At 36.4% G+C, this 24,967-nt stretch overlaps 1 pseudogene; it reads left to right on the top strand.

Annotated features, from left to right (window-relative positions):
- The first annotated feature begins 1,714 nt into the window (after positions 1-1,714).
- LOC102660997 (probable leucine-rich repeat receptor-like protein kinase At1g35710) lies at positions 1,715-2,790 on the top strand (annotated as a pseudogene).
- Positions 2,791-24,967: the final 22,177 nt, after the last annotated feature.

Here is a 24,967-nt window from a genome sequence, read left to right as displayed (position 1 = left end):
GAACTTTGTCGCCAACTTTGAAATCTTTGACTTGTCCGATCTCAACTATTTCTCCTGCCACATTAGTGCCTGATGCAAAAAATAATGAATGAATGTTAAATATTATAAAAGAGAATGGTAAAGAGTTATATACGATAAGAATGAACATATATTGCATACAAGGTATATAGGGAAAGGTTCTGGGGAGAAATAAGGGACGAAGAAAACCCTTTTAGATCTTCTAATCAATAGGGTTTATGCTAATTGCTTCTAGTATGAGTAAAACCTCATTTGCCTTTGGACTAGGAACGCCAACTTTAACGTGTTGCTTAAATAAATAAATAAATTAGGTAATTTGAATTGAAGAACAACAACAAATAGAGACAGAGAGTTCAAAGAAACCTTGAGGCTAGCGGGACCTCCACCGTAGGTATCGTAGCTAATCGCCTGCATCTATGGAACCATCTCATCATAAATTTCAGTTACACAGCAGGCCAAGTACTAGTGATAAAGAAAAAGATGGAAAACTTCATTAGAAAACCATATTTCTCAGGTTTCATAGAAACTTGAACTTAGCTGGAATATTTGTTGGTACTGTATTTCCTTCTACGACATATTGCTTTTATTATCTATCTATAAACAAATATAAAACAATAACCTCATATCTGGTGGCAACTCGCGTTCTCTGCATTCCAAAGAGAAACTTCATTGCAACAAGCAGCCACATAAACAAGGGGCCTAGCATTTTCCAAATCACGCTACGTTTCATAGCCCTACACCTTCTCTTCCACTCGCCACCTATCCTTCACTAACAATAGGACCTAGCCTACAACCTTCTTCAAAGGGATATGAAATTTTGATGTTTTTGGCCCATTGCACAAGTATATTCACAAATTTTGTTGCTATACTTTCCTAAAACAGTAAACCATCTCTCACTTTATCAATGTTCAAAACTCATCATATGCAATTGCTACAAAGTTTATAGACAAAATGCTATCGCTATCTGAGTGTATAAGAACCTTCCTATTTAGGTAGCACAGTAAGAAAACTAAGTTACAAATACTTGTTTATGAAGAGGGAAATGTGTTATGGATGAATCAAAATCAATATGTGCCTACTTACATGTACAATAAGGTGGCATGTGGTATTGCATATCAGACCATTTGTAAAGAAGCAACCAAAGACGGTCCATTCAGTAGCTGTTTAAATCAAGGAAAATAGCAAAATAAATGTTAAATGGTATATGACTGTCTATTTGGCTTTTGGTTTCACTAATAGGTTCTAGGTACCCAAATTTTACTCATCAACAACCACCCAATCAGTTTCATAGGAAATATGATTCCTCAATGCAAGAAAACATAGGTTGTCCATAACAAAATAAAAGGCACTTACTCTTATCAAGGTCAACATCCTCAAAAATAATGATTGGTGGCTTAGTAGGTCTCACTAGGACAATTCCACAAATAATTGGTTTGCAAATTCCAAACCTCCTAAAGTTCTACCTTTTTTTGCAACAATTTAACTGGCCCAGTACCAAAAAGCCTTTGTGACTTGCCAAACCACCAAGAACTGCCACTGCATGAAAATAGGATATTTGGGTCAATCCTTTCTAGCATTAGAAGCTTAAAAAAGCTGAAAAGGTTATTGTTCACTCAGACCAAACTTCAGGTACAAAACCCTACTCATTTGGGAATTTCACCAATTTGGTAGAATTGATGTTGATGACGATGCTCTTATGGGTCATATACCCAACAACATCGGTCAAATGCAGGCTTTGGAGAAGCTTGATCTTTCAAGCAATATGCTTTGTGGAAGCATACCTTCTTATGTAACCAATTTAACTGGAATTTTAGTTTTGTTCATGGACACCAACTATCTTCAGGGAACCATCCCATTTCCCTCAAGATCTGGTGGAATGCCTTATCTGAGCTTCATAAGGCTCCACAATAACCACCTGAGTGGAAATATACTTCCACTTTTGGCTACCTAGTTTGTCTTCAAAGAGTTTCGCTATCAAACAATAAACTTGAAGGAGCATTGGCTTCTAGTTTGGGAAATTTGCATTCTTTGACACAACTTTACCTTAGTGACAACTCCTTCTCTAGCCAAATCCCAGAATCAATAGGTCAACTCTCTCAGCTCATAATGTTGAACATTTCCAATAATTTGATTGAATGGTCATTGCCTCAAGAGATGTCTACCCTTCAAAACCTTCAAACACTTCATCTCTCTTTTAACTATTTGAACCTGTCTTCCATTCCACCATGGCTAACAAGTCTATCATCACTTTCCCATGTTTACCTTGCAGGCAGTGGCATCAAGGACCAAATTGCAGACTTTTTGCAAACAACACAAAGTTCAATACAGGAACTGGACTTATCCGAGAACCTTCTCAGTGGATTAATACCATCTTGGATAGGTTCCCTTAGTCAGCTCTACTTGTTAAAGCTATCAAGGAATTCACTTGATTCAAACATACCTAAATCCCTCATAAACTTGGCTATTCTTGGTGTTCTTGATCTTCACTCAAATAAGATAACAGGCTCTATAACTGGAGTATTTGACATTGATCAACAAGGTACCTCAAGTGGGGGCTTATTAACACACATTAATCTATCTGATAACATCTTCTGAAGTGGAGTTGAGGCATTTGGTGTGGGAGAACAATTAAACATTCAGTACTTGAATTTATCTCATAATTTTCTGAATGCTACATTGCCAAGTTCCCTTGGAAAACTGAAGTCCAATCACAACTTGGATTTGATCTTCAACGAATTACCTTCAATGAGCATGCAACTCATCCTCCTTTGATAACATTAGGATTGATAGCATGTTTCAGCTGATATACATGGCTGATGGGGGTAAATATATGAATAGTAGGATGAAGATGTAGGCCATAACTTCCACTCTGATATTCACCTAAAGAGGTCCATAGATATGTCAATTAAATTTCTGATTCACATAGTTGTCCAAATTTCTGATTGAGAGGAAAACATAAGAACTTTGACAGAAAAATATATATTAAACTATATGCAACAATTGGTAGCGATCTAATCTGTATTACCAAAAAATAACAGTATTTGAGTTGTATATTAGCAAAACAAATATATATAGCAGGTCCAATGTTGTTGAAAATAACAGTATTTGACTTCAACTTATATTGACCTAACATTTGGCATTATATATTGTCCTGCTATGTATAAACAATTCTTTGGTTAGCCTACATCAAAAAATGGAAACCTCATTGGTAATTGGTAGCAATTCAAATTTTAAGTTATATGCAACAATTCACTAACTCACGTAGCTATTGTTCCTGAGTAAACATTTGTTGGCTTCTTTCCTTAAGTAGATTGACAACAATAGCCCCTATATGCAAAAAATTTAAATTATAAATTACTAGATAACATTTCTCATTGGTAACTAATGTTATATTGTAAAGTGGAAAATATAATAGAAGGCATGCAAATTTCCCAAGTGATAGGGACAACAAACATAGTAGGAGATGAACATATTAAGGGAACATCAATCAAGAGTACTCACTGAACATATGATAATCACACTTTTCTCTTTAAGAATCAGTACAGGACAACATGAGCATAGGTTTCACCCACTGCCACTTATGACAAGACTAGTTTGGACAAAGCCCAAAGAGAAAACAAATTTGACAGTAAAAATTAACCAAATACTACGAATGTATAGAGATGTGATGTTAATCTACCCAAGCTAAAATAATTTTCAACAATTATGAAAATGTTATGAGCTACATTCAAAACTAATATTCATTGTCTAACTTGAATTGTAATATATAGGACAAAAGAATTGGGGGGGGGGGGGGGGGGAGAGAAAAGTGACCTAGGCCTTTACCTTGTCTCTCCCCAAGGCACCATAATGTTGTAAGCCATTACTAGAACCCATCCTAAGAGAGAAAATTATGGTAGTACAAATTCATTCATTAGTTAACAGTTATTAATAGTTAGTACTAAAGAAAATAACTGAAAAGATTGCAGCCATATATAATCTTTTAGAACCAAATGAGACCTTGTCATACTTGTTCATGATTTTTTAGAATGCCATGAACAATAAAGAAGCTGCAAATCAATTGAGAACATGTTCGTTAGTTTTGTAAAGATAATCACGCTTTATCAAATTTTAAGTTAAAAAGTGATCAACAAGGAGGCAAATTCCCTATGACATTTCACCAGTTGAAGCTTGTGATACAATTCGTTCAAGACTTTGTTCATTTGTTCATCTACCTTCCACAAATCTTTCTTGCTGAAAGACATGTGATCATGATTTGAAGCCAAGAACAAACTGTTAATGTTGTTACTGGAGTTTCAGGTGTGACCACATGGATCTTTACCTCGATTCCACGTTCTTCATTGAGATTTTCTATTTTGAAATAATAAGGACATGTTTCTTTAATAATTTATAGTATTAATAACTTCAAACTTGATGATAAACATAATTTGAGAGGTAAAAGCTTGAACTCAAAAAAGATTAGTGCAGTTGTACTACCTCATATTTGATGATGTTAATTAGACTATCATTAGGAGTATCGAAATCCTTAGCTTCAGAATCACCTGAAACAATGCCCAGCATGGTTGCACAAAAAACACATATCCTTTCGACGCAAATACCCATTGCGAATACAACGCCAGACCAAAATCAAATAAACAAATATGTATTTTATTCTCAATTTTTAGTCAATACAACTACAAAGTTGTTTATAATACATCTTTAAAGAAAGGCATCAAATACAACATAGTGCTTATTCGAATCCCATCTAAAGCCTTCTACATTGGATGTTTTTAACTCTTAAAAAATATGATGCCCATTTTTTTGTGAATTGTTGTCATGGTCTCAATGTCTACTAACGTCCCATCACCAAACCACTACAAATTATAAAATAAAAAAATTAGTGATCTTTATTTGACAAAGGAATAAAAAGTGTTAGTCAAGTAAATTTTTTTTGGAAAAGTAAATATACCATGCTCTAATCATTCTTCAACTCCTCGCTTACTATGTTCCACATCCAATGCATGGCATAATAGTCGTACTCATATCCTCCGCTTTGAATGTGATTCTACATTGAATATGAAAAATAATTCAATCTTACAATTAAAATGTTACACAACATCAACAGTTGGAAATAACCATTAATTATATCACTAACCTTCACTTCAATCCACTAAGGTGTAGCTTGATCAATTTTACCTTAAGAAGTAGTCTTTAATGTCTTGAATGCACTGCATAGAAAGATATGAACGTATAAATGAGGACAAAAATATTTATGTATCCACGTTAAAAATGCATTAAATGACTTATAATATAAAACTTAACTTGTTTATTGCAGCTTTGATATGAACATCAGGCTTCTTACGCAACAAACAGAACCACACGACAATATTGCTTGTAGGACACAAAACAACCAGTTGTCAATGTACCATGAATTGGACAATAATTAGGTATGAATTACACAAACATTCTTTATAGGGATATCATAAATTTTACTTACTGATTCAAATAAACTCCTAGGTAGACCTCTCGTTGGGATTCCTTAACCCAGGTTTCAATGTAATGTTGACATTCAACATGCATATCCTTTGCATTGTGTATCAACTGAGGCTCAAGGAATCCATACATCGATCCATGACCCAAGCTAGAACTCTAGTCATCCATAAACCTATTTTCAACATTTCAAATGAAAAGTTAACATGATGTATATGATAACGAATATAATTAATTAGTCAATGATGTGGAATTTACTTACATCATCCACAATTGTAGTATAACTATGTTCAAACATTTGTCACCTAATATTATTTCATTTACATCAGAATATGTTAAAAAGAAGGATGCATCTACATTTGGAATCCCCAATTTAGTCCCATCCCACAACAACTCAACAAGCTTCTCGTAAATATCATATAAGCACTTAATCAAGTCACGCAAGGGATCATCTACAACAACATCCTTCAACCTTTGGACGACTTTAGTTACTTTCTTTGGAGTAATAAGAGAATCCTATGTGGTTAACGAAAACAAAAATTAACTCAGTTTTAGTCACTAATTTATATATATGAATGTTTTAATATATGTTAAACAAAACTAAAGTTATTTCATCTGATACAAGTTTTACAAGATGTGTGGCCATGCAATGAATGTGTCAAGGGCCTGGCTGATATATTGAATTTCTGATGTCAGGAATAGGACTTGAGCGTCACCGTCAATAACTTTGTCAACACTAACCCTTACGATATCATATGCATAAGCCACACTGTGTATGGTAGACCCTTCCCTCATATATTTTTCCCAAGGCTACCAGGTGTGTAGAATGCTCACATTGCACATACAACCCCATAGTTGGTATCACATGAGCAACATGTTCTTCCCCTGATGAGTTAACAGTAGTTTCAACATTGTTTCCCTTTGTGCTCACGCATGCACCTAATACATGTATATCTGTTTCAATCGAGGGTGAGTACTGTGATCCCCTTTTGGAAAACTCAATTTTTATGGCCTCCTTCAACTCCTATTTCAATTTCTCTAGATTCCATTTGTTTTCTTCTCCAATCTCATTTCTGATTTCTTCCTTAATCTCATTCCTCCACTCTTCCTTAAGGCTTCCAATTATCTCAGCCAACTGTTGTTGGGTGATGGATGTGGATGAGCTACTAGAGCCATGTGATGCCTTTCCATAGTATTGATTTATTGTCTCACACCACACCTCGCTGCATGAACATGACCTCCATGATCTGGTTGACCAACAATAGTGTTAAGTATATCATCACGACTATGGGGAACAAACGTATCCTATGTAGCTTGTTCTTGTAATGAGTCCTTTATGAAGCACAACATGGACAATCATGAAACGAGGTAATTATTATTAATAAAAAAACAATTAGTTGAAATTATATGTAAAACACAAACTCACAATTTTATCAGATATTTCTTATGCCGCCTGAGATGTCATTTACCCATATCGTTAACATGTCTTTCAATGGGAGATGGGGGTCATGAATCTCTGGTGTATTCTCAGTCATGATTACCTTCTGTTGTCTTTTCTTGATTTTCTCGTCTAATAGCTTCTTTTCACGCAAATCATATCCCCCACGACACAGGAAATGGGGGGGGGGGGCAGTCATTGTATTTTTTAGTTTCCTATGTCTTTTTCCTGATTCCCTGTCATGCAACATATATTATTTGAATCAAAAAAATTAAAATGTAATCATAATGACAAATAGTCAGTACTAAAGTCAAAAACATTCACATCTAACCTGCCAATTAGGGGTTTTGCGGGTTGCATCAAATTCCTCCCAAGTTTGTGGATCTAGACCATATTTTACAGAAGGATCATGACTATGTTGTCTCTCAGAGTTAGCATACACAAATTTTGTGGAAAGGGAAGATTTAAATTGCCTTCATCTAGTGGCCACCGTTGACATTACCTTTTTCTTGGCATTTGATGCTTTTGGGATATCAAATTTTACCTGCATAACAGATTGTTGTGTAACAGTTAGATAATGTCAACATTTTGAAGTTGTGATACCAAAAAAATAAATACACCTCCATGTTAAGTTGACTTACCAAAATGTCATCCAATACTAGGTCCTTTAGAGATTCCAATACATCTTTCCAATTGCTATGTACAATTGGAATCTTTTCTCTAACTACGATCCCCCAGATAGCTATGGAACTTCTCTTTTTGGGGGCCCGATCCTCTCCCAGTTGTAGCATCGATGTTAATCATTGGTCTGGGCTAATCTAATGTTCTTAAAGCCAACCTTCTTAGCCAGGTGGATTGTCTACTTTTCCTAGGCATAGCCTCAAAGGGGACCTTGGTGGTGTTCCCATGACCTTGTGAAAATAAAAAAAAATTAATTAATGATAAGGACTTACAAATAGAATATATGTAACAAACTGCAAATGTCAACATTATAAAATTGCAAAACAAATAACACAATAAGTTGTACATTACTTTGAAACAATGCAATTACGTCAGAATGTTCTCCTATAATCCTTCATCATGATGATCACGATTTGCATGTACATCATCAACATTGTGTGACTCATTTAGAGAAGGCATTCTATTGGAAAAAGCTGGTGCCTCACAAATGTCAAGTGTTGAATCATCAACTACATGATTGATACCAGTAGGTCTTCCTTGTAGAACCACTGAAAATCTTGAATCATATGGATCTTGGACGTAAAACACCTGTCTGGCTTGTTTTGCCATAATGAAAGGTTCGTCCATGTAAGTTACCTTATTTAGGTCTACTAAAGTAAATCCAAATTGACCTTGACGGACACCAGTATTGCCATTGACTCACTTACATTAAAAAACAAACACTCTAAATTCAATGTAATCAACCTCCCAGATTTGTTCAATGACTCCACAGTACGGCATAAATGCTCGAATCGGGTTGTTGTCTATTGCACTACAAAAGTGATCAGAATCAACATCAACACTCACTCTACTGTTCTGCATGGTACTTTTATCATCTTGTGACTTGGTGTAGAAGGAATAATTGTTGATATCATATCCTTTCCAAGTAGGTACATTGAGATTTGGCCTGACAGTTAACAATTTTAATGTTTTGGAAGCATTCATCGTCTAATATTGTTTTTCTAAACTAGTTAATGAAAGTTTTTACTGTGCTCTTGCAACACCCTCATCATGTTCATTTTAAGGTTTGTTGTTGTGACTTTTTTTTGTGTATATCTATGTACGAAATCACCTTTGCTTTGTTGTTTAATATATATAGATGCGCTTGTGAGACCTCCTTCCGAGTCATTGTCACAACATTGTATCCTCATGTACCCTTATCCCTCCATGTCTGGTCATGATGAGTTTCAAGAAGCCTGACAGATTTAACCGTTTCAATGTATTGGGAGCAAAACTCAATACATTCTTTAGCAACGTACTTTTCGTCAATGGGTGCTTTTTGCCGATATTGATTCTCGGTATAACCCTTTAACACCTTCATGTATCGCTCAACTGGATACATCCACCGTAATAAAAATAGGGTCCCACAACCGGATCTCCCTCACGAGATGAACAATTAAGTAAACCATTATGTCAAAAAATAGAGGAAAATACATCTCCATTTGACAAAGGACAGCGGCAACCTCATTCTCCAATTTTTCCAATTTCTGAGGGTCAATGACTTTGCTACAAATAACATTAAAAATAAAGCACAAATGAGTTATGGCAACCCTAACTTTGTTAGGCAAGATACCGCAAATCACTACAGGCAATAGTTGTTGCATTAATACGTGACAACCATGAGATTTCAAGCCAACCAATTTGAGATCATTCAGGGATACAAGGCTTTTTATATTTGAAGAGTATCCTTGTGGGAATTTTAGACTACGTAGGCATTGACAAAAACTTCACTTCTCTTTTGTTGACATTATCTAACATGCTGGGGGCAGATACGTTCGTGGACCTTGTGAGATCGGATGCAACTGCTCTCGTATACCCATCTCAACCAAGTATTGACGACACTTCAAACCATCCTTTGTCTAGCCTTTAATGTTAAGAAGAGTGCCAATTAAACTATCGCAGACATTTTTCTCCACATGCATCACGTCTATACAATGTCTAACATCAAGATCGGACCAGTATCGAAGATCAAAGAATATTGACCTTTTCTTCCATATGTTTAGCTCAGATGATGGCTTCTTTTGGGTCTTCCCAAAGATAGTTACGATGTAGTTGACCCGATCATAATCTTCTTTTCCAGCTAATGGTTTCGGAGCACTTTCATTTTCTTGACTCCCATTAAAAGCTTTCCTCAACCGCCGATAGGGGTGATAAGGTTTGAGAAATCTTCGGTGTCTGCCATATATTATCTTCTTTCCATGTTTTAGTTGGATGAAACTCATATTTTTCTCATATATAGGACATGCATGATGTCCTTTGACACTATATCCACTCAATTCCCATATGCTGGAAAGTCATTAGTGGTACAGAAAACCATTGCATGCAACCTGAAGGTCTACTGCAGATTTCCATCCCACACATCAACCCCGTCTTCCCATAATTTTTTCAAGTCTTCAATCAAAGGAGTGAGATACACATCAAAATCATTACTTGGCTGCCTTGGACCTGCTATCATCATACAAAGCATTATGTACTTTCGCTTGATGCACAACCAAGGAGGAAGGTTGTAAATCATCAACAAAATAGGCCATGAACTGCGGTTAGTGCTTAAGTTACCAAAATGATTCATTCCCGAAGCAAGACCAAGCCTTAGATTTCTTGGCTCATCCCCAAAATTAGGATAAAATGATCGATTGCCTTCCATCGCAGACTATCAGCTGGATGTCAGAGCAATCCATCACTTTTTTTGTCGTCTGCATGTCACGTAACGTTTTTTGCATCATGTACATTAGCAAACAATCGTTTAAACCTTGGTATTATTGAAAGATACCAACACACCTTTGTTGGACGACTTTTGTTTACGGTTGCATCATCACTGCATTCGTCATCATTCACTTTGTATCGTGATACACCACATGTTGGAAAGTTACGCATTTGTGCAAACTGATTTTTGTACAATATTCAATCATTTGGACATGCATGGATCTTCTGGTACTCCATTCCCACTGAACATAAAATCTTCTTCACCACGTAGTGATTCTTCGGCATAGTGTTATCTTCAGGAAGCAGTTTTTTCAATAACACAAGCAATTTAGTGAAGTTTTTGTCACTCTAGCCAAATTGTGTCTTCAAGTTGACCAAAGCTAACACTACTGACAACCTTGTGAAATTTGTGCACCCCGAATACAAAGGCTTCTTTGAATCATTTTCTATTTTCTCATACAAAGCTGCATGTGCTTGTTGAACACTACCTTGCCCAAGATCGTGAATCATGTCATTTACACGATCTCTGATGTCTTCATCAACCAGCTGAGTGTGAGCAACTGTTTGCATGACAGGCAATTCCGCATGCCATGTCCATTTTATGTAATTTGAAATGATTCCGTGACATATAAGATGTGATCTTATTTCATTTATTGAGTGGCATCTCCCGTTCAAACATTTAACTCATGGAAAGAAAAAATTTCCACCCAAATTTTGTGCATTATGCTCAGTAAATTGTATGAATGATTCAACCCCATTCGCATACTCGTCACTTATGCGTGATGCTTTCATCCAACTTCGATCCATTTTTATCCTTTGTTGTCACACTTCATTAAGTTATCTATCATGCATGATAACCTCACTTTTTCATTAAAGGTGTGACCCTATCCCATTCAGAAAGACTTATTTTTATAGTTGATTCATACGTAAAGGTTAACTCTCTCTTCTTAGATTTGGCAAAATTTCGGCAGCTGTTGTGAACGTCGGCAAGTGCACCGATTCGCACAAGTAGTCTAACGATAAGATCGAGTATCGTATCCTACGGGAATTTGTTTCACTCAGACCATGTACATTCAGTATATAAACATTTGTATGGATTAAAATCAATGTAAATATGGGGTTCTGTACTGGAAAACCTATTCGAACATAAACAAAATATCTAAAACTATGAAGGTGAAAAACTATCAAGTTAAGAGCATTGGGTCATTCTACTGAATTTTCATTGATGTTTAATATGTATTTTTCTCTATTTAAAGTTATCCTAGTGCTCTTATGCTGAGAAACTACTCAAACCAAGATCCCTCTAGTGAATGAGCCTAACTCTCTTTAAATTTCATCCTTGATCTCTCAACAAACTTAGTCTAAAAGAGTTGCATTAAGCCTATAACATAATATGGACTAGATCACTGCACTCCATTCCTAGACATACAGATTTCTAGCTTTCTCTACCAAGTTCTAAGGTTTTAAAGAATTTCCTAATGCTAAAAATCCTAACTATACATACAAGTGGGTGATCAAGCCACAAGCATGTAAGATAAGCATAGATAGAAGTAATGAACACATAAAAATAACATTTAATAGATAGTAAGAGTGGTACATCAAGGTTTTTCAGCAGAGCATCCCAACAAAGAGGCTTAGCCTTCCATTACAAGCAGAAACTCAAACTACAAGAAAGGAACTATTTTTGGTGAAAGAAATGTAAGAAGATGGTTGAGGATTCCTACAACCTCTAAACCCTAAATTTCTCTCTTTTCTAGTCTAAGCTTTCTCTGCTGCTCTCCTTGTGTCTCTTCTTCTTCCTCTAGTTCAAACTATCTGAACTCTCCAACCACTATGCTTATTTTTGCCAGCTTTAGTGTTTTAAAGGCTCTTGAACCTTTCAGCTTCTGAAGACTCGCTTAGCGAGACTGGCTCGCTAAGCGAGAGTTAGTGAATTTTGGCTTAGTGAAACAGGGCGCGCTGAGCGCGAGAAGAGACAACTTCCTCGTCGGGCGGGTTGGCTACATGCTGGGCAAGCACATCTCTAGCTTATCCTCTTCAAGGGTTTCCCAATCCACTAAACGAGTTGTATGCCTCGCTAAGCGGATGACACTCGATGAGCGGATCTGCCTCGCTGAGCAAGTCATCAGCTACTTGAACCTTCTCTTCTTTGGCCTGAAACTGAGTTGGATTCAATATAAATTCACAAAAATGGAGTTCTTACTCTATATAATCACATAATAAAGATAAGTATGTACAATTCCTACACAAAAAAAACCATAAATTGGAGGTAAAGCGCTAATTCCTTGCAAATATTCAATATCAAACTAACTCATGAATAACAACTAACAACAACATTTCACATTGATCTCCAGGTACACAACACGAAAGTGGTGACATTAAAGCCCAAGCCCATGACAACCACCAGACCCAGGCCCATGACTAGATGGAAGCCCAAGACCCAATACAAGACATAGGAGCACCCATGACAAGAGCAAGAGCTAAAAAGGCCCAAGAAGCTTTGGAACATATGGTGACTATTCTGAGTGGAGTTCAAATGCAGGGAGAGGCCCAACACTTGGAGGCCCACAAGGGAAAGTTGCTAGGCCTATGTGTTGATTGCTTGGAATGAAGGTCCAATTATAGACTTTGGGTTTTTACATTTCTCTTATTTTATTGAAAGCTCAATTATAGACTTTGGGTTTTTACATTTCTCTTATTTTATTGAGAACTAATTTTGTATAAAGCTTTTGGGAACTGAATGAAGGGGGACGGTTGTTGTTTTGTCAAAAAGTGTGAGCTTTGTCTCTGCTAGGGTTCTTCCTTGAACCAACTGATTTTATCAGGAATTCACCCAATTCTTATGGCGATCCTCTAGGCTTATCAAACCTCGATGTTTGTGGTACCTATTTGATTTTCTATCTTTCACATTTTCTCAGGTTCATTCTACACATTTTACGAGTCTGTTTTTAGTGTTTATTGACCTTAAATGGCAGTTCAGAGCGTCATCTTTCTTCTCGTTTTGGAATCACTCAAATCCAATTCTGTAGACCGAGATTCGAATGAAATTAAAAACTCATTCTGGGTTGCTGTTCTTGGTGCACGAATTCTATCCTAGAAGATCCAACTTGAACCAAGCACATGGTTTTTTTCCCATCATTTGGTACCAGAGCTCAGTTCTAGGGTTGGAATTGAGTTACCTTTTTCTTCATTCTCTTAATCAATTCTGGTCACACCTTAGGTTTGACTCACCCCTAATTTTGTTTGCTAAAATTCGGATGGTGCAATTTGGTTTTTTGCTATTTTCAATTTCTTGTTCTATTCATACTCTGTTGCATATTTGTTCTTGGTGTTGATTTCTGTTGAGTGTTAAACATGAGCTTGTCTTGTGGGGAATGCTAATCTAGTAACTCAATGGCAGCAACTTAAAAGTTTGATTGCAAGGTTACAAATTTCATTGTTAGAAGCAGTTTGTGTTAAAAAAAAAAGAGTACAACAATTGTAGTCATTAAATTTCCTTGCACCCCACTTGTTTGATAAAATTCCTAAGTGTCAAGTGTTTTCTCTAATCTTTGTTTTCCATAGAATTTGTTCTTGTTTGTTGGTAGTGAAATTTTTCTTTGCTACTTCCCTTTTGTTGGTGTTCAAAATTCAATGTCAAGCCTTATGATTGTTACCCTTGAAAGTGATTCTTGATCATAGATTGTTGATTCTTGTAAGAACCTTAAGTTAGAGAACGAGTGGAAAAATGCTAGACAGTACATTTGCTGAAAAGCCTAATTGTGTGAAACACATGAGTGAAACACTTTGGTGAGGTCTTCTTATTTCAGATTTTGTTCATGGCTGAGAGAGAGGAACCTTCATCCCCTACTAGAGATCATAGGATGTTGTTAGATGCCTTAACTCAAAGGATGAACCAAGTTTTGAGGGAGCATACGAAGGGAATTTATGAAAGGCTTGAGAGTTCAAAAAACCAAAATCTGAATTGGGAAAATGACCAACATGGAGATAGGGATAGACATGAGAGGCATGAAGGGAGAAGAAGGAGAGGAAATGAGGAAGAACCAAGAGGAAATCGAGATGAGGGAGGAAGAGTTACCATTCCACCATTTAGGGGTAAAAGTGATCCTGAAGCCTATATTGAGTGGGAGTTGAAGGTAGAACAAATTTTCTCTTGTCACACCCTAACTGAAGAGAGGAAGATCAAGCTAGATACTTTGGAATTCACTGACTATGCCTTAGTTTGGCGGAATCAATTTCAAAGGGAGAGAAGGAGGTATAGAGAGCCTATGTTGGAGACTTGGGAGGAGTTGAAAAGAGTGTTGAGAAGGAGGTATGTTCCATCTCACTACCATAGAGAGTTTCTCAATGAGCTCCAAAGAATTACCCAAGGGAGTAAGAGTGTGGATGAGTTCTACAAAGACCTTGAAATAGCCCTGATTCGAGCCAATGTTGAGGAGGATATGGAGGCATCCATGGAAAGGTTTCTTAATGGGCTGAATGGAGATATAAGGGATGTGGTGGAGCTACAAAATTATGTGGAGATAGAGGATATAGTCCATCATGCTATGAAAGTGGAGTAGCAATTAAAGAGAAAAAGTGTGAGGAAGAGTGATGCAATCCTACCCCCCAAGGGTATTGGATAGAAGACTCCAAGAGGATTGGGCTAGAGCTACTAAAGAAGGCCTTGGGTTCTCATGAACCTTAAGGTAGATTTTTGAGCCCATGGGTCAAGGTTGGATTCACTCTTCCTTGTAAATGTTAGAATTGGTTTTTCCTTCTTTTGGGCCTTGTATTTTGGCCATTCTAGTAGTATAGGGTTTTAGCCTTGTATTTCAGGGCATTTTGAGTAGTCTTTGTAATAGGGACTTTTTTTTTATATTTTCATGTATTTTGGCATGGGGGTGAGCTTAGCTATTATAGGGGGTGTGTGTAGCTAAGCTCTAGCTTCTTTAGGATTCTTCTCAAGGAAGCTTCTCAAGGAGGTGAGCTTAGTTATTAGAGGGGTGTGTGTAGCTAAGCTTTAGCTTCTCAAGGAAGTTTTCTCAAGAAAGCTTCTCAAGGAAACTACCTAGTCTATAAATAGAAGCATGTGTAACACTTGTTGTAACTTTGATGAATGAAAGTCTTATGAGACACATGTCAAAGTTCCACTTCTCTCCCTCTTTTATTCCTTCAATTTCATGCTCCCTCTTCTCTCTTTCTTTTCCTCCATTGAAGCATCATCTCCAAGCTTCTTATCCAAGGCTCATCTTGGTGGTGAAGCTCCTTCTTCCATGGCGTATTCCTTAATGGATGGCGCCTCCTCTCACCTCTTTTCCTTTGTCTTCCGCTGCATCTCCATGGTGGAAAATCACCATTAAAGGACCCCATTGAAGCTCAAAGATCCAGCCTCCATAGAAGCCCCCCAAGCAAGCTTCCATCAAAGAGTTCATCTAATTTTGATAACTCTAGGTGGAAGGAAGGGTTTAAGAAAAAGGGAACTTCATCCAATAGGACCCCAAGGGCTGCACTGTAGAAGCAAATATGATATGAAGTTTTGATGATGCCAAAGATAAGCGCTTCTCAAGTTTAATCCAAGTCAAGAACTCAAAAATTCAAGAGAAATGATGAACTTAGTCCCTAGAATCTTAGAAAGCATTCCTTAATTGATGATGCATAGGTTTGGCCAAAGTATATTTTACAAAAGCATTTTGTGATTTCAAATATATGGTATTCTCTCTCTAGTAATCGATTACCATAGGACATAATCGATTACCAGTGGCCAAATTCATTTCTTAAACAAAATTTCAAATTTTGAATTTAAAATTTAAAGCCTGTAATCGATTACACAAGGCTTGTAATCGATTACCAGAATTTTTAAACGTTTTATAACAGCCTTTAGAAATTTGAATTTAAATTATAAAGCCTGTAATCAATTACAACTTGTGTGTAATCAATTACCAGACATGAAAATTCAAATTTCAAGTTTGAAGAGTCACAACTCTTCAGAAACTAACTGTGTAATCGAAAATAACTCCGAAGAGTCACAACTATTCAAGAATTTTTTGAATGGCCATCAATGGCCTATAAATAGGTGACTTGGGACACGAAATTCCTTAGAGTTTTTCTGAATAACATTGTCTTATCCTCTCAAAACAAAATTTTCTTATAACTCTCAAAATATTCCTTGGCCAAAACACTTGCAAATTCAACAAGGAATCTTGATTGATCTTCAATTGTAATATCCTTCTCTTAAAGAGAGAAATCTTCTTCTTCTTCTTATTCTAAGAGATCTATTTAAGAGATTGAGGGTCTCTTAAGTTGTAAGGTTATCTGAACACAAGGGAAGGATTGTCCCTGTGTGGTTCAGACTTTGTAAAAGGCTTTTTACAAGATAGCGGAAATCTCAAGCAGGTTGCTTGGGGACTGGACGTAGGCATAGGGCATGGCCAAACTAGTATAAAAATTGAGTTTGCATTCTCTCTTCCCTTAAACTTCTTTTATTTATTGTAGTTTATATTTCACTTTAAAGAAGTTTATTTTAAATTGTTCTTGAAATAATACATAATTAGGGTTTCATTATTAATTAAAAAGAGAGTTAAATTTTAATTGGGGATAGTTTGGTATCTTAATTCAACCCCCTTCTTAAGATAGTGAGGCCACTTGTCTAACAAGCACCACAACCCATCCAAAATCGGGGCAAGGAAGTGGCCAACAATTCTCGGTCTAGAGACATAAAGTGCTTTAAGTGTGTGGGTAGAGGACACATAGCTTCTGAGTGTCCTACTAAGAAAGTTATGATATTAAAAGATGATGGGGAAATCACAAGTGAGAGTTTTCATTCTGAACCATCAAGTGAAGAAGAGAGTGCGGAAGAGGAGGAGATTCCTGAAGGAGACTTGTTCATTGTGAGGAGGATGTTAGGAGGGATAGCCAAGGAGAGTGAGGAAAGCCAAAGAGAGAACATATTCCATACTAGGTTTCTTATCCAAGGGAGGGTGTGCTCTTTGATCATAGATGGAGGGAGTTGCACAAATGTGGCTAGTACTAGGTTGGTGAAGAAGTTGAACTTAGAGACTAAACCCCATCCTAGACCTTATAAGCTACAATGGCTTAGTGAGGAAGGTGAATTGAGGGTGGATAAGCAAGTGGAGATTCAATTTTCTATTGGGAAGTATAAGGACAAAATTTTGTGTGATGTGGTTCCTATGGAAGCTAGCCATATGCTTCTTGGGAGACCATGGTAGTTTGATCAGAAAGCTTGCCATGATGGTCACAAAAATAAATACATTTTTTTATCATGACAACCGCAAGGTTACCTTGGTTTCGTTATCTCCAAAAGAGGTTTGTGATTATCAGAGTATCATGAGAGAGAGAAAAGAGAGCAAGAGAGAAAAGAAAGTGAAAAAGAGAAAAAAAAAAAAAAAAAAGAGACCCACAAGATAAAGAAAAAGAGAAAAAAGAAAAAAGAAAAAGTGGAGAAAAGAAAGTGAGAAAGAATGGATTATTTGTGAAAATTGGAGAGGTCAGGAGAGCTTTAATGGCAAGGAAGTTTATGTATATACTTTATAATAAGGAGATTGCTACCCTTGATTCAAACCTTGAACTTCCAAGTGGAGTTAAATCTATTTTGCAGGAATTTCAGGATGTATTTCCAAAGGAGATACCACAAGGACTCCCGCCATTAAGAGGAATTGAACACCAAATTGATTTGGTACCAGGAGCTGTGCTGCCTAACAGGCCAGCATACAAGAGTAATCCTCATGAAACCCAGGAGATCCAAAAGCAAGTCATTGATTTGATGACTAAAGGTTGGGTAGAGGAAAGCTTGAGCCCATGTGTTGTTCCTGTCATATTGGTGCCAAAGAAGGATGGAAGCTGGAGGATGTGCTTAGATTGTAGAGCTGTCAACAACATCACCATTAAGTACAGGCATCCCATTCCCAGGTTAGATGATCTTCTTGATGAATTGTATGGATCATGTTACTTCTCTAAGATAGATTTGAGAAGTGGATATAATCAGATTAGGATTAAAGAAGGTGATGAATGGAAAACAACTTTTAAAACCTAGTATGACTTATATGAGTGGAAGCTAATGCCATCTGGTCTAACAAATGCCCCTACTACTTTCATGAGGTTAATGAATCATGTTTTGAGAAAGTTATTAGGAAAATTTATGGTTGTGTACTTTGATGACATTCTTGTCTATAGCAAAAATTTGGATGAGCATTTGCAACATTTGAAATTTGTTTTGCATGTGCTTCGAAAACAAAGGTTGTATGCTAATTTGGAAAAGTGCATGTTTTGTAAAGATCATGTTGTGTTCTTAGGATTTATGGTTAACTCTAGTGGAGTGCATGTAGATAAAGAGAAAATAAAAGTAATACAAGAGTTGCCAATTCCTAAGAATGTAAGTGAAGTGAGAAGTTTCCATGGCTTAGCTAGTTTCTATAGGAGGTTTGTGAAAGACTTTAGTACTATTGCTGCACCTCTTAATGAGCTAGTTAAGAAACATGCAGGATTTAAATGGGGAGAGAAACAAGAGAAAGCATTTTCTGTCCTGAAAGAAAAATTAACACATGCACCCATACTTGTTTTGCCTAACTTTGCTAAATCCTTTAAACTTGAATGCGATGCATCTAGGGTGGGAATAAGAGCTGTCTTAATGCAAGAGGGGCATCCAATTGCTTATTTTAGTGAGAAGCTAAATGGGGCTGCCCTTAACTACCCCACATATGACAAGGAGTTGTATGCATTAGTTAGAGCAATGTAAACATGGCAACATTATCTTCTGCCTAAAGAATTTTTAATTCACAGTGACCATGAATCCTTAAAGTATTTGAAAGGGCAGGGTAAGTTGAACAAGAGACATGCCAAGTGGGTGGAGTTCCTTGAGCAATTTTCATATGTGATCAAGCACAAGAGAGGTAAGTCCAATGTGGTTGCTAATGCTTTATCATGTAGGTATGTTTTACTATCTACTCTTGAAGCTAAGTTTCTAGGTTTTGAGTGCATTAAGGAATTATATGAACATGATGCTGATTTTTCACATATTTACCAAACATGTTCTCATACTGTATCTGATGGGTATTTTAAACATGATGGTTATTTGGTTAAGGATAAGAGACTTTGTGTGCCTAAGAATTCAATCAGGGAAGTTCTTGTTAAAGAGGCTCATGAAGGAGGGTTAATGGGGCACTTTGGAGTGCAAAAGACATATGATATCTTGCATGAGCATTTTTACTGGCCTCACATGAAATCTGATGTGCATTCATTGTGTGATAAGTGTCTTGTTTGCAAAAAGGCTAAATCTAAAGTCAAGCCACATGGTTTGTATACTCTATTACCTATTCCTAAACATCCTTGGATTGATATTTCTATGGACTTTGTTTTCGGTTTGCCTTATCCAAGGGAGGAAAGGACTCAATTTTTGTGGTGGTTGATAGGTTTTCTAAGATGGCTCATTTTATACCCTGCAAGAAGGTGGATGATGCTTGCCATGTTGCTGATTTATTTTTCAAGGAAATAGTAAGATTGCATGGGTTACCCCGAAGTATTGTAAGTGATCGTGACTCTAAATTTCTTAGCCATTTTTGGAGGACTTTGTGGGGGAAAATAGGTACTAAGCTATTGTTTTCAACTACATGCCATCCTCAAACTGATGGATAAACTGAGGTGGTCAATAGAAATCTTTCTACTCTTCTTAGGGCTGTTATTAAGAAAAATATTAAGACTTGGGAATAGTGTTTACCACATGTTGAATTTGCTTACAATAGGGTTATGCATAGTACTACTCAATTTTCACCTTTTGAAATTGTTTATGGTTTTAACCCTTTTAACTCCTTTGGATTTGTTGCCTTTACCTGACATTTCACAATTTAAAGATAAGTCTGGGTAGGTTAAAGCCGAATATGTCAAGAAGATGCATCAGAAAGTCAAGTCCCAAATTAAGAAGAAAATGGAAGGGTATGCAAAATATGCAAACAAAGGAAGGAAAAAGGTAACATTTGAACCCGGTGATTGGGTTTGGGTACATTTTAGGAAAGAGCGGTTCCCTTCCCAAAGGAAGTCCAAGCTCATGCCAAGAGGAGATGGCCCATTTCAAGTACTGTCCAAGATCAATGATAATGCCTACAAAATTGATTTGCCAGGAGAATATGGGGTAAGTGCTACTTTTAATGTGGTTGATCTCACTTTTTTCGATGCAGGTGATGACTTCAGAGATTTGAGGGTAAATGTTTGTCAAGAAGGAGGGAATGATGTGGACATCAAAGTCCAAGCCCATGGCAACCACCAGACCTAGGCCCATGACCAGATTGAAGCCCAAGACCCAATACAAGGCATAGGAGCACCCATGACAAGAGCAAGAGCTAAAAAGGCCCAAGAAGCTTTGGAACATATGGTGACTATTCTGAGGGCAGTTCAAATGCAAGGAGAGGCCCAACACTTAGAGGCCCACAAGGGAAAGTTGCTAGTCCTATGTGTTGATTGCTTGGAATGAAGGCCCAATTACAGACTTTGGGTTTTTACATTTCTCTTATTTTGTTGAAGGCCCAATTACAGACTTTAGGTTTTTACATTTCTCTTATTTTGTTGAGAACTAATTTAGTATAAAGCTTTTGGGAACTGAATGAAGGGGGACAATTGTTGTTTTGTCAAAAAGTGTGAGCTTTGTCTCTGCTAGGGTTCTTCCTTGAACCAACTGATCTTATCAGGAATTCACCCAATTCTTGTGGTGATCCTTTAGGCTTATCAAACCTCGATGTTTGTGGCGCCTATTTGATTTTCTATCTTTCACGTTTTCTGTTCGTGTTTGGACTTTCGACGTTCTTCAGATTGTGCCTTCGGCCCGAATTTTCTCAAGTTCATTCTGCACGTTTCTTGACCCTAAATGGCAGTTCAGAGCGTCATGTTTCTCCTCATTTTGGAATCACTCAAATCCGAGTTCTGTAGACTGAAATTCAGACGAAATTAAAAACTCGTTCTGGGTTGTTGTTCTTGGTGCGCGAATTCCATCCTAGAAGATCCAACTTGAACCAAGCATATGGTTTTTTTTCCCATCAAGGTACACAAGATGAAAGCGATGACATGTTCCACATCCACCGCAGTCAAGTATGCACCCAAAGAACAAAATGAAATGCACTATACCGAAATTTATCCAAATCTTAGAAAAGAGAATTTAGCTATACATATGAATCAACTACAAAAATAAGTATTTCCAAACTGTTCAAACGGATAATTCAAGATTCAATACATCAATTAATGCAAACTGTTTGTATTAATCAATGTATTGAATCTCAAACAGGAAACTAAGGTTCACTCACAATGCATGTTACTACTAATATAAAACAATACTCATATATCAACTAGGTAGTAATAAGCACCACAGTGTCACAAATACATACATACCTCGGAAGAAATTGAGTAACTACCACAATGAGTGTAACATCCCATTTTTCGTAAGCTAATTTAAAAAAATAATTTTTATTTATAAATAAATAGAGTTTTAGAAAAATGATGAGATTCTATAAATAAATAAATAAGAAGATATAATTATTAATTAAAATAATGATTTGAGAGAAAATAAAAAGGGTATTTTATTTATTTGTTTGATAGAGAATAAAATAGAGTTTATTTTTATAAAATAATAAATAAATAAATAAATAGAGTAAGTCTAGCTATAAATAGTGTTAGGTCAGTTTTCACACTGACGCTGTCTCTTCTTTCCCTCATTTTCGTTTTATCCTTTCTCCTCTCAAAACCCTTTCTTTTTCCCGCAGTTCACCAAATCTGTCTCAGAAAAACGACGATCTTGGACTCATTCACCGTTGGATCGTCGTGAAATTTGAGAACCACGTTCACAACCCAATTCCGAGCATCCTCACCGTTGGGAATTTCGATATCATGTCTGAAATGAGAGAAATACCCTTCGCATTGTAACCTTTTTCTTTCCCGCAGAAACCCAGAGCTGTCTTGGTAAAACTACGATCCCGGTTTCGTTAACCGTTAGATTGTTGTGAAAGTTGGATATGTTGTTCGAAATTCAATTGCGCACTCTTTGACCGTTGGGATTTGCGAGATGATGTTCGTGGAGAGATAAAAAGGAATTGCATTAAGATATTCCAAATGGAGGCTTCAATCCCTTCTACGTTTCTCTGACGTTTGGGAACTCTATCGGAGCAGTCGGAGGAGAAACTGGAGGAATCTTAGGGAACCGCTAGAGATGCTGCTATCGCTATCGGAAGACACGTGAGTCCGCTTAGAGGTAAGGGATGAGTTATTCACAGTTGGGAATTAGTGAGAACATGTGTAGGGATCCTTAGAGAATTAAATTGGGATTTTATTTTGGGATGTTTGTTAAATTGCAATTTTTCCTTTATGATTACAAATAAAATATTGATGTCCTAATGAAAATTTCTTGATAAATTGTGTTCTTGATATTTGTATATTTCGACCTATGATTTTGATATAATTGTGTAATATTATTTGAGGGGTTTTAGTCCTCATGTTGTGATAGTTTTTTATATAAATTGTTATATTGAGGATATGAAATGATGATTCAAATTGTGAGTATGTGATGAATTGTAGAATAACATGTTGCTTTGAGATTATAATATTGTTATTGAGATTGAGTATAAGTGTAAAGTTGAACATGTGTTAATTTGTGAGATATGTGTAAACATGTGATGATGGATTGTGACACTATGAGATGTGAAATTGTGAATGAGTTCTAGTTGTGGATAAGTGTGTAGTTAACACTTGATGTGAAATCACTTGTGTTGTAAGCTATGAATTGTACAATAACCCGACCAGCATTATCTTGAGAAAAGCGTTGATGCGCAGTGTTAAAGAGAAAATGTAGGTTTCCTATTTAGGAACCAGTGTTAAATCGTAGCGCAATTGTGTTGAACATGTTTAAAACACGAGTGTAAGGTCGTGGGTATTGTATAATTCATGAGCAATGTCTGCATGCAAAAATTATTTTAGGGGTTGGACCTGAATCAAGAGGGAGAGGCCCTGACGGACTCTTCGGAGTGTAGGCCTTGGGGGTCACCGGGTTTGAGTGCTCCTTTAAGCCTATGCTGATCCCATATGGTTGGAACATTCTCGCAAAACATCGTGACCCTGACTGGTCTCCCTATGATCTTACTTAGTGAGAGTGACCTAACAAACTCATGGTGTGGTGTGTCTTGTTATGTACTCCTAAGCGCCCCAGGGTGGTTTTTCACTGACATGGTACCACATTGCATATAGGATTGAGTCTTAGCATAACTGTTGCATATGCTTGCTAATTGATGTGTTATTATATCTTGATCGAAGTGTGGGATTCTTGTGTAATGTGATTGATGATTGAAAAGTGAATTTTGAATGACGAAGTGGTGAAGTTACGTGAGCTATGTTTAAGCAAGTGGTATCTCATTTATATAATATGTATATTTAATTATCTTGTTTCTCTATTAGCTAGGAATGTGATAACTCACTCCCTGTGTGTTGTTGTGTTTGGATCTTGTGATGATCTTGAACTTGTGTTCGGGGGAGCAGATGAATAGGTGGATGACTATGAAGAACCTCATGCTAGAGGACACGGGAACACAACGCTCTGATAGGATGTGACATTAGGATATAGGTTCTTTATTAATTGTATGAAGCTTAGACGATTTTGTTTGGTTCGGGAATACTTTATTATTTATTTGGACAAGTTTGAATATGATGTAGAAGAAAATGAATGTGAGCCTTTTTCCCCTTTGAAAGACTTGTAAAAAAACAAATGTTTTAAAAATACTTTTAATTAATATTTGAATTTTATTTTTCCTTATTAGTATATATGTGAGGGGTAGAGGGTGTCACAATGAGTGTGATGATGCAATGTTATAGTATAGAAATATGCCCACTTGATTATAGTATTGGTAGTAGAATATTACTTCACTTGTTCTCAAGAGCATATTTTATCTGTAAGGACAATGGGAGAAATAATCAGAACATGAATGTAACAAATAACTTAACTTGTTCTCATCAAGTACTTATAGGAAATGATTGTTGATTTTTTTTTATTAGCCAAATAAATTTGTATATAGTAAAAATAAATTTATGCCTAACTATGGACCAATAAAATATTATTAATAACGTTTTTGCCATATAATTAAAGAACTAATAATTAATACATACATATATATACATTAATATGTTTGATTTTTTGTCATTATTTTAAGGTAAATTACAATATCCACTACTATGTTATGATGTATGGTCATATGCTAAAAGTTCTTAATTACAAAGCACTACTCATTTCCTGCATGTCTTTTTTTGTAACCTTCTATTGTTATTAGGTTTTTCGAATGAACTACTTGTAATGGTGTTGGTGTTGGTGGTGGTGTTGTTGTCTCCTAACCAATGAAAGAGATGAAATGGATCTAAGACCTTGAATTCCCTTTCATCATCAGCACCACCAAAACCCTGTGTAAACAAAAGGTCAAGTGGGTCAACTTTTATTTCTCCCAACTCAGCAAAGAAGTCGTCCGATTATTGGTTATTAGTACTCATATCCATCAAACTAGGCTTATAAGGGACTCAGTTATACAAGGTAGCACAGGTAATACAGAGCAAAATCCCATTTTTATTTAGTTTAAACTCAATTGCAACAACAGTCAAATTTGTAGT

The sequence above is a fragment of the Glycine max genome, chromosome 11 (genome assembly GCF_000004515.6).
Source record: "Glycine max cultivar Williams 82 chromosome 11, Glycine_max_v4.0, whole genome shotgun sequence".
Taxonomy (NCBI): Eukaryota; Viridiplantae; Streptophyta; class Magnoliopsida; order Fabales; family Fabaceae; genus Glycine; species Glycine max.
Note: the sequence above shows the minus strand (reverse complement) of the source record. Positions and strands in the feature narration are given on the sequence as shown.